General features: G+C 45.9%; 1 protein-coding gene across 1 annotated transcript in view; it reads right to left on the reverse strand.

Moving 5' to 3' along the window:
* LOC124014363 (transcription factor SOX-5-like) overlaps nucleotides 1–11661 on the reverse strand; it is a 312039-nt gene that overhangs the window by 186883 nt on the left and 113495 nt on the right. Inside the window, 1 exon segment of the mRNA XM_046329260.1 lies at nucleotides 8105–8193. The gene's annotated coding sequence lies outside the window, so the exon portion shown is untranslated.

The raw sequence follows: 11661 nt of genomic DNA on the forward strand, positions 1-11661 counted from the left end.
TAGGGTGCTAACCTGTGTCCTCACTCGCAATAGTGCCTTGACACTAGGTTGAACCCTGTTTTTAACACACACCCCAGTGGCTCGCAGTCTCTGACTTTCTAAGTCACGTTAATTACCTGTGTGTCTGTGAAGGTGGAACCTTGTAGCCCCAACCCATTGTAGCACTCAGGGAGATGGGGATTGATGCACACTCAGCGACCCCTCTGATTGGGGTTAACAGTGTGCTCATTTGCATGAAGGTGGGGCTTCATTAGCAGGGAACTCTGGGAGAGATATTGACCTCCGGTGCAAATATACTGAGCAAGAGGGACCGTTAAAGCCTGTCGCATGCTTCCCAGTCGAAACAGTTTGCGTATATATTATGACGAAATGTTGTGATGTTTTTGTTCATTTTTCAGTTCAGCAAGGTATTTTTTTCGGTAGCTGAAGTGTACGCCCCTTCGTCGGTGATTGGTCAACAGTACTCCTCTGTAGTAGAGTGGGAACTATGGACGGGATTCTACAATGAAGAGTTTGTTGTCATTCAACGAGAGACGACTAGTTTTCTCTTGAGAAATACTACACCAAACATTACATTTACATTTACATTTACAAGTCATTTAGCAGACGCTCTTATCCATAGGGACTTACAAATTGGTGCATTCACCTTATGACATCCAGTGGAACAGCCACTTTACAATAGTGCATCTAAATATTTTAAGGGGGGGGGGGTGAGAAGGATTACTTTATCCTATCTTAAGTATTCCTTAAAGAGGTGGGGTTTCAGGTGTCTCCGGAAGGTGGTGATTGACTCCGCTGTCCTGGCGTCGTGAGGGAGTTTGTTCCACCATTGGGGAGCCAGAGCAGCGAACAGTTTTGACTGGGCTGAGCGGGAACTGTACTTCCTCAGTGGTAGGGAGACGAGCAGGCCAGAGGTGGATGAACGCAGTGCCCTTATTTGAGTGTAGGGCCTGATCAGAGCCTGGAGGTACTGAGGTGCCGTTCCCCTCACAGCTCCGTAGGCAAGCACCATGGTCTTGTAGCGGATGCGAGCTTCAACTGGAAGCCAGTGGAGAGAGCGGAGGAGCGGGGTGACGTGAGAGAACTTGGGAAGGTTGAACACTAGACGGGCTGCGGCGTTCTGGATGAGTTGTAGGGGTTTAATGGCACAGGCAGGGAGCCCAGCCAACAGCGAGTTGCAGTAATCCAGACGGGAGATGACAAGTGCCTGGATTAGGACCTGCGCCGCTTCCTGTGTGAGGCAGGGTCGTACTCTGCGGATGTTGTAGAGCATGAACCTACAGGAACGGGCCACCGCCTTGATGTTAGTTGAGAACGACAGGGTGTTGTCCAGGATCACGCCAAGGTTCTTAGCGCTCTGGGAGGAGGACACAATGGAGTTGTCAACCGTGATGGCGAGATCATGGAACGGGCAGTCCTTCCCCGGGAGGAAGAGCAGCTCCGTCTTGCCGAAGTTCAGCTTGAGATGGTGATCCGTCATCCACACTGATATGTCTGCCAGACATGCAGAGATGCGATTCGCCACCTGGTCATCAGAAGGGGGAAAGGAGAAGATTAATTGTGTGTCGTCTGCATAGCAATGATAGGAGAGACCATGTGAGGTTATGACAGAGCCAAGTGACTTGGTGTATAGCGAGAATAGGAGAGGGCCTAGAACAGAGCCCTGGGGACACCAGTGGTGAGAGCGCGTGGTGAGGAGACAGATTCTCGCCACGCCACCTGGTAGGAGCGACCTGTCAGGTAGGACGCAATCCAAGCGTGGGCCGCGCCGGAGATGCCCAACTCGGAGAGGGTGGAGAGGAGGATCTGATGGTTCACAGTATCGAAGGCAGCCGATAGGTCTAGAAGGATGAGAGCAGAGGAGAGAGAGAGTTAGCTTTAGCGGTGCGGAGCGCCTCCGTGATACAGAGAAGAGCAGTCTCAGTTGAATGACTAGTCTTGAAACCTGACTGATTTGGATCAAGAAGGTCATTCTGAGAGAGATAGCGGGAGAGCTGACCAAGGACGGCACGTTCAAGAGTTTTGGAGAGAAAACAAAGAAGGGATACTGGTCTGTAGTTGTTAACATCGGAGGGATCGAGTGTAGGTTTTTTCAGAAGGGGTGCAACTCTCGCTCTCTTGAAGACGGAAGGGACGTAGCCAGCGGTCAGGGATAAGTTGATGAGCGAGGTGAGGTAAGGGAGAAGGTCTCCGGAAATGGTCTGGAGAAGAGAGGAGGGGATAGGGTCGAGCGGGCAGGTTGTTGGGCGGCCGGCCGTCACAAGACGCGAGATTTCATCTGGAGAGAGAGGGAGAAAGAGGTCAGAGCACAGGGTAGGGCAGTGTGAGCAGAACCAGCAGTGTCGTTTGACTTAGCAAACGAGGATCGGATGTCGTCGACCTTCTTTTCAAAATGGTTGACGAAGTCATCTGCAGAAAGGGAGGGGGGGGAGGAGGATTCAGGAGGGAGGAGAAGGTGGCAAAGAGCTTCCTAGGGTTAGAGGCAGATGCTTGAAATTTAGAGTGGTAGAAAGTGGTTTTAGCAGCAGAGACAGAGGAGGAAAATGTAGAGAGGAGGGAGCGAAAGGATGCCAGGTCCGCAGGGAGGCGAGTTTTCCTCCATTTCCGCTCGGCTGCCCGGAGCCCTGTTCTGTGAGCTCGCAATGAGTCGTCAAGCCACGGAGCGGGAGGGGAGGACCGAGCCGGCCTGGAAGATAGGGGACATAGAGAGTCAAAGGATGCAGAAAGGGAGGAGAGGAGCGTTGAGGAGGCAGAATCAGGAGATAGGTTGGAGAAGGTTTGAGCAGAGGGAAGAGATGATAGGATGGAAGAGGAGAGAGTAGCGGGGGAGAGAGAGCGAAGGTTGGGACGGCGCGATACCATCCGAGTAGGGGCAGTGTGGGAAGTGTTGGATGAGAGCGAGAGGGAAAAGGATACAAGGTAGTGGTCGGAGACTTGGAGGGGAGTTGCAATGAGGTTAGTGGAAGAACAGCATCTAGTAAAGATGAGGTCGAGCGTATTGCCTGCCTTGTGAGTAGGGGGGGAAGGTGAGAGGGTGAGGTCAAAAGAGGAGAGGAGTGGAAAGAAGGAGGCAGAGAGGAATGAGTCAAAGGTAGACGTGGGGAGGTTAAAGTCGCCCAGAACTGTGAGAGGTGAGCCGTCCTCAGGAAAGGAGCTTATCAATGCATCAAGCTCATTGATGAACTCTCCGAGGGGACCTGGAGGGCGATAAATGATAAGGATGTTAAGCTTGAAAGGGCTGGTAACTGTGACAGCATGAAATTCAAAGGAGGCGATAGACAGATGGGTAAGGGGAGAAAGAGAGAATGACCACTTGGGAGAGATAAGGATCCCGATGCCACCACCCCGCTGACCAGAAGCTCTCGGGGTGTGCGAGAACACGTGGGCGGACGAAGAGAGAGCAGTAGGAGTAGCAGTGTTATCTGTGGTGATCCATGTTTCTGTCAGTATCTTAGTTAAATGTAAAATTGCACTACTAAGAACTTCAAAATTAATTATAGATTTCTTGATTTATCTTAGATTAATTTGACTATTTTGAGGAAGTGGCTATGTTGTTGCTATGTTGGCTCAAGAGTGACAAACAGCAGTAATATTGCTACTTTTTTCTCGTTTTTTAAGCGAACACACAGACACATTTGTAACCGATGTGAAATGGCTAGCTAGTTAGCGGGGTGTGGTCTAATAGCGTTTCAATCAGTGGTGTCACTCGCTCTGAGACCTTGGAGAGATGGGTAACAATGCTTCGTGGGAGGCAGTTGTTGATGTGCAGAGGATCCCTGGTTCAAACCCAGGTAGGGGCGAGGAGAGGGAAGGAAGCTATACTGTTACATTGATGCTGTTGACCTGGATCACTGGTTGCTGTGGAAAAGGGGGGGTGGGTGAGTGTAACTGATGTGAAATGGTTAGCGGGGTGCGCGCTAATAGTGTGCAGAGTGTCCCTGGTCCGAGCCCAGGTAGGGGCGAGGACAGGGACAGAAGCTAGACTGTTACACACACACACACACAGAGACACCCACAACATTGAAGATTAGCTTATTGTTAGATAGACAGAGTGGACTCTTCACTTGGCGACACTTCAGCAAAACACACACACAAGGTGGTGGTGGGTCCGTCCCTGTCCAGTCATGTATAATGCAGAGGGAGGGTAGGGCCTGCTGTTGTCCGTCCCTGTCCAGTCATGTATAATGCAGAGGGAGGGTAGGGCCTGCTGTTGTCCGTCCCTGTCCAGTCATGTATAATGCAGAGGGAGGGTAGGGCCTGCTGTTGTCCGTCCCTGTCCAGTCATGTATAATGCAGAGGGAGGGTAGGGCCTGCTGTTGTCCGTCCCTGTCCAGTCATGTATAATGCAGAGGGAGGGTAGTCTGTCCCTGGGGGTTCCATCAGGGGGGACAGTCGATTAATCATTTAACAGCACGTGACAAAATGGAACAGGATAAATAAATAAAATGTAATGGCTTCTGTAAACAGAGCACACACTGTGCACACATACATTTATACACACACACACACATGAAAACACACACACACACAGGTGGCCCTCTTTTAACCTGGTGACACATTCAGAGGACTCTAATGCACCCTTTCAGTTGGCCGCACAAACACACACACAGCTCCTCCATCCCCACCCTCACAGAGACTGTCCAGTCAAGTGCAGTTAGTGTGCCACAGAATGGCTCTGACAATATGGAGACTGATATTGTTCTGAAACCCAGCTGCAGTATCAACTTCTACTGGATATATGAACTGCATTATATCAAACATGTCCCTCACACTGGTTTAAATAGATGGATATCAAACAGGGGTGTGAGTGAGTGAGAGAGAGAGAGAGAGAGAGAGAGAGAGAGAGAGAGAGAGAGAGAGAGAGAGAGAGAGAGAGAGAGAGAGAGAGGGGGGGGGGGGGCCGAGGGGGGTTGTGTGATCATTGTTAAAGTGATGGGCCCTGTTCGGGAAGGCTGTAGCTTGTGAATAATAATGTGTGGTGACCTTGACGTGGAGGACCTGCTATTCCTATATGGTACACACTAGTGCACGCACTCTAATGACATCAAACACGGTGATGACATCAGACAGGGGAACAGGATCCCCTGCCTGCATGACTCATTTACAAGACAAGACTCCCCACTTTCCCTACAGGAGACCCCCCCCCCTCCCCTCCCCACTCTCCTCTCCCACTGTCTCCTCTGCTCTGCCTCCCCCTACTGTTATCCCTTTCTAAATCTTCATTACCTGGCCATGCTGGAAAAGACATAGGAACAGTGCTTTGAAACCAAAAAAGAACCTCCTAACTCTACAGAACATGAATGAAAATATCCCAGATTTGTTTCAGTGTGTGCATGCACACCCTTATCTGTGTGTGTGTGTGTGTGTGTGTGTGTGTGTGTGTGTGTGTGTGTGTGTGTGTGTGTGTGTGTGTGTGTGTGTGTGTGTGTGTGTGTGTGTGTGTGTGTGTGTGTGTGTGTGTGTGTGTGTGTGTGTGTGTGTGTGTGTGTGTGTGTGTGTGTGTGTGTGTGTGTGTGTTTCTGTGCAAGCTTCACCTCTCTCTCTCTTTCAGCTCAGTGCCAGAACAACGGGCCTCAAACTGTTCAGCGACAACTGTTCCAAGTCCCAATCATTACAGCTTGCCACAAATAATTAATTTTCTCATTCCTCATAAAGATGTATAAAAAATTACCATGTTATTATACTCTGCCACTCTCCGGAGGCAGCAGAAGACCAGATTTAATTGAAAATTCTTTCTGCACATTAAATTAAATCCATAAATAAGAGTTTAGGCATTGGTAGAGGAAGCATATGTTCGTTAGTCCAGACAGGCGGCAGTAATGGCTGCTGTAATGTTTTAATAGCTGCTCTCTCCAAGCACCGATACGTCCCCATCATTCCACTGATCACAGCCAGTCACAGGCAAGCTAGTGGCCAATTACAGAGCTCTATACCATGGTCACTATAGAAGGACGAGGACAGGGGCAGGGACGAGACAGACAAGCACAAGGGACAGTCTGATATTCTGTCTGGATCAGAGACACAGCATATGAATACTGATGTTTGGAGGACATTACAATGAGAATGCCTAGAGGTTGGACATTGATGTTTTACATGGTGAAAATGTCCTCAAAGGGGGTTTCATTTCCATGATCATTAAACAATAGATTCAATATATGTACAGTATCTATAGGAGAATACAAAGTGTTTATAGGAAACTGGAAGGACCATGTTTGATGATGCTTTATACACACACAAGCACACACAGCGGGTAGAGGTCCCCTCCGCTTCACACACACACACAGTGGGCAGTGTCCGGGTCAGTGTAACAGAATGGTGACCGCTGCCAAACCAATCTCATAATCATGCCTGGGACATGACCACAAGCTGTGAACATAACACTGCAGTGACACGATGGAGTCACACATACACATGCATAGATGCACACACACACACGCACACACAAACACACATAGATGCACACGCAAACATAGATGCACACACACACACTCACACTCACAATTGTGTATCTAACAATACTCCAGAGATGAACTGAGTAATAGTTATTAGCAATAACATCATTAGTTATAATGTACTGTTAGTGTAAGGTGGGTCACATCATCAATATCATTAGTTCTAATGTACTGTTAGTGTAAGGTGTGTCACATCATTAGTTCTAATGTACTGTTAGTGTAAGGTGGGTCACATCATTAGTTATAATGTACTGTTAGTGTAAGGTGGGTCACATTAGTTATAATGTACTGTTAGTGTAAGGTGGGTCACATCATTAGTTCTAATGTACTGTTAGTGTAAGATGTGTCACATCATTAGTTCTAATGTACTGTTAGTGTAAGGTGGGTCACATCATTAGTTATAATGTACTGTTAGTGCAAGGTGTGTCACATCATTAGTTCTAATGTACTGTTAGTGTAAGGTGGGTCACATCATTAGTTATAATGTACTGTTAGTGTAAGGTGGGTCACATTAGTTATAATGTACTGTTAGTGTAAGGTGGGTCACATCATTAGTTCTAATGTACTGTTAGTGTAAAGTGGGTCACATCATTAGTTATAATGTACTGTTAGTGTAAGGTGGGTCACATCATTAGTTATAATGTACTGTTAGTGTAAGGTGGGTCACATCATTAGTTATAATGTACTGTTAGTGTAAGGTGGGTCACATCATTAGTTATAATGTACTGTTAGTGTAAGGTGGGTCACATCAGTAGTTATAATGTACTGTTAGTGTAAGGTGGGTCACATCATTAGTTATAATGTACTGTTAGTGTAAGGTGGGTATCATCATTAGTTATAATGTACTGTTAGTGTAAGGTGGGTCACATCATTAGTTATAATGTACTGTTAGTGTAAGGTGGGTCACATCATTAGTTATAATGTACTGTTAGTGTAAGGTGGGTCACATTAGTTCTAATATACTGTTAGTGTGAGGTGTGTCACATCATTAGTTATAATGTACTGTTAGTGTAAGGTGGGTCACATTAGTTCTAATATACTGTTAGTGTAAGGTGGGTCACATCATTAGTTATAATGTACTGTTAGTGTAAGGTGGGTCACATTAGTTCTAATATACTGTTAGTGTAAGGTGTGTCACATCATTAGTTATAATGTACTGTTAGTGTAAGGTGGGTCACATTAGTTATAATGTACTGTTAGTGTAAGGTGGGTCACATTAGTTCTAATATACTGTTAGTGTAAGGTGGGTCTCATCATTAGTTCTAATGTACTGTTAGTGTAAGGTGGGTCACATTAGTTATAATGTACTGTTAGTGTAAGGTGGGTCACATTAGTTCTAATATACTGTTAGTGTAAGGTGGGTCTCATCATTAGTTCTAATGTACTGTTAGTGCAAGGTAGATCACAGCATTAACCCTCTAAGCCCTGTCTAAGCTGGGGGAGGGGGATTCTACTAAGCTTTATGGAATTGTTTTAAAATGGTCATATCAAGGATCGTACCAAGGGTCAATTAGCTATTTTATTTTGAACTTTAAGAGCCCTTAAGGTATCCCTAAAAAAAAAAAGGAACAAAGTGGCTCTCGAGCCTCTAGAGTCAAAACGTGCGGCTGTGCATAGAAGCATCTGCTAAATAGCAGATTAACTATCCTTACCAGTCAGTGAGTGGTGGTGCTGTGTGGTTCAGTTCTGAAGCTGGAGTCACTTTTGTTCAGGGTGAGAGAAGACTAGGCTCCACCGACCCCTACACAACACAAACACACAGAGAGAAACATACACCATTAGACACACAACGTTAAACCCCTTTGGAGATATGGGAACTCTAGTATAAAGGTATACCATCCCTTAAAGTGGACAATCACAATGACACTAACAGCTGTGGAGACAACGGACTCACGACTGACATCAGGAAGCATGTCAACGTAACAGCTTAGACAGTGTTTACAGGAAGAACAGTTCACACCATGAAGATGTGACAACTAGCCACACATACTGAACAAGATACCAGTTAATAACAAGGAAACAGGAACTGTAGTCGTAAATGTTAAATATGTCACCTTTTAGTTTATGAATAGATGACAAGCACTTTATGCCGGGACTGTGATCTCACTATTCTGTTAGTCCCCGTGGAAAGACAGGATTGTGTTGAACACACACACACAATCACCCCTCCAACGCACACACATACACACACATAACCCTCCTCATCCTCATCATCTCATGTTAATGAAATCCTCAGAGACAATGAGCTATTTTGAGGCCAAATCACTGACAGAAATCCAGTGAAAAGATCAGGAAAAACATCTGATGTTCATCAGATTGGATTCACCTCTAAGTTGTTCTCAACGTTCCTGACGATTACTGTTCCTCTATCTCATCAGCGAATGCTCCGTCTACTGCATGTTATTGGAAAATGAACACAGTGAGATATATAATGCATAAAACCTCTTAGCAAACACATTCATAAAAACCTTCTTAATTTAAAACACATAAACAGAAGCCATTTTAACACACACACACACACACACACACACACACACACACACACACACACACACACACACACACACACACACACACACACACACACACACACACACACACACACACACACACACACACACACACACAGAAAAAGTTAGAGGTATCTCCAAGCAGCTAAACACCAAAACACTGCCTGTTCTCTCCGTCTCTCCTCCCTCCATCCCTCCATCCTTCCTCCCCTTCTCCCCCTTCTACAGATGGATCATTAGCCCCAGTTCATTTGTGTTGCAGCTCCCAGAGATGTATGATGTTATACCCATGATGACCTTATCACTGATTCATGTGTTTGTTTTGTATGACCGTGTTTTTCTTTCTGTTTTGCATTTTGTATTTATATTTTGATGTGTGTATTTTCTGTCATTTATGTCATTCAGGGCTCATCTTTAGAGACCTTGGTCTCAGTAGGACTCCCTGATAACGGTTAAATGAAATCCCCTTACAGTACACACACCACCAAGTCATCAGATTGGAGAGTGTACAGTTTGTATCTTGTCAGAACATTGGCGATGTGATTTGGGGACTGGTGTTCGTTCTGAACATTGGAGATGTGATTTGGGGACTGGTGGTTGTTCTGAACATTGGAGATGTGATTTGGGGACTGGTGGTTGTTCTGAACATTGGAGATGTGATTTGGGGACTGGTGGTTGTTCTGTACATTAGAGATAATATAATATAATAATATATGCCATTTAGCAGATGCTTTTATCCAAAGCGACTTACAGTCATGTGTGCATACATTCTACGTATGGGTGGTCCCGGGAATCGAACCCACTACCCTGGCGTTACAAGCGCCATGCTCTACCAACTGAGCTACAGAAGGACGTGATTTGGGGACTGGTGGTTATTCTGAACATTGGAGATGTGATTTGGGGACTGGTGGTTGTTCTGTACATTAGAGATGTGATTTGGGGACTGGTGGTTGTTCTGAACATTGGAGATGTGATTTGGGGACTGGTGGTTGTTCTGATCATTAGAGATGTGATTTGGGGACTGGTGGTTATTCTGAACATTGGAGATGTGATTTGGGGACTGCTGGTTGTTCTGTACATTAGAGATGTGATTTGGGGACTGGTGGTTATTCTGAACATTGGAGATGTGATTTGGGGACTGGTGGTTGTTCTGAACATTAGAGATGTGATTTGGGGACTGGTGGTTATTCTGAACATTGGAGATGTGATTTGGGAATTGGTGGTTGTTCTGAACATTAGAGATGTGATTTGGGGACTGCTGGTTGTTCTGAACATAAAATGACACAAAAAAACACCAACGATGGTAATCGTTAATCATTGAGAACCGTCCTCTGTCCATGCCATTGGTCACGTAACACATAACACGTAACTCTCTCTCTCTCTCTCACCCTCACACTGGGCCGCTGAGAGAGGGGTATTTACATGTATTTACACACACAAAGACGCTAACCCTAACCCTATGCACTTAGGAGATGTCTACACAACAGCCTTCACATGAGCTATGGATGGAAGAACAAACAATGGAGCTTCCTACAGCTTGCTTAAGAGAGTGTGTGGGTGCGAGGGTGTGTTTATCCATGCGTTCATCTGTGTGTGTGTGTGTGTGTGTGTGTGTGTGTGTGTGTGTGTGTGTGTGTGTGTGTGTGTGTGTGTGTGTGTGTGTGTGTGTGTGTGTGTGTGTGTGTGTGTGTGTGTGTGTGTGTGTGTGTGTGTGTGTGTGTGTGTGTGTGTGTGTGTGTGTGTGTGTGTGTGTGTGTGTGTGTGCTTTTGCTGTGTGCCTTTACCCCAGCGTCCCTGTTTTCCTATAGTGGCCAGTGTGAAACTGAACACAATCCCTTGGCCTGACCACACTCGTATTTACCCTAACACATAAACACATTCTCCCAGAAACTATGATTAAAATCTGCCTTTGTTGCTGTGGTTCCATGTCCCTGCTATCTCCCGATGGAGGCCCTGTGAGACTGCTATTCTACTATTCTGCAGTGTTAATCCACTGTGGTGGTTGAAAGGGATGTAATGAGTTCCCGGTTGTGAATGGAATCTATAGTTTGGTAGTGTCCAGACCTATTCTTTATAGCAGAGAGAGTTAGAGAGAGAGAGAGAGAGAGAGAGAGAGAGAAAGACCGTAAGACCCTCTGCTTACATTACGAAGTTCCCACAAAGTTCATACAACGTTCCCACAACGTTCACATAAGGGTGTGAGAACGAGTTCTTACAACGTTCCCACAACGTTCACATAAGGGTGTGAGAACGAGTTCTTACAACGTTCCCACAACGTTCACATAAGGGTGTGAGAACGAGAGGGATACAGTAGAAAGAGGGAGAGCCGGGCAGCCAGATAGAGTAGGTAACTGAAAACACAGTGACAGTAGCTCTTGAGTCTTTTGCTTATCTGGACAACCAGACATAAAGACACAAGCATCATCGGTTCACGCCACTCCTTTATCTGCACACAATCTGGAGACTCACTCTGTCATAGACAACTAATACACACACTTCATAATTAAGAGGGCAACGCACACCATAATTACAAGGACAACACACTCCATAATTAAGAGGGCAACACACACCATAATTACAAGGGCAACACACGCCGTAAAAGGGCAACACACTCCATAATTAAAAGGGCAACACACTCCATAATTACTTATATGACAAATGTATCCTTTTGCTTTGAAGGTTGCGTTGCAATTACAACT

Source organism: Oncorhynchus gorbuscha, linkage group LG25 (assembly GCF_021184085.1).
Source record: "Oncorhynchus gorbuscha isolate QuinsamMale2020 ecotype Even-year linkage group LG25, OgorEven_v1.0, whole genome shotgun sequence".
Taxonomy (NCBI): domain Eukaryota; kingdom Metazoa; phylum Chordata; class Actinopteri; order Salmoniformes; family Salmonidae; genus Oncorhynchus; species Oncorhynchus gorbuscha.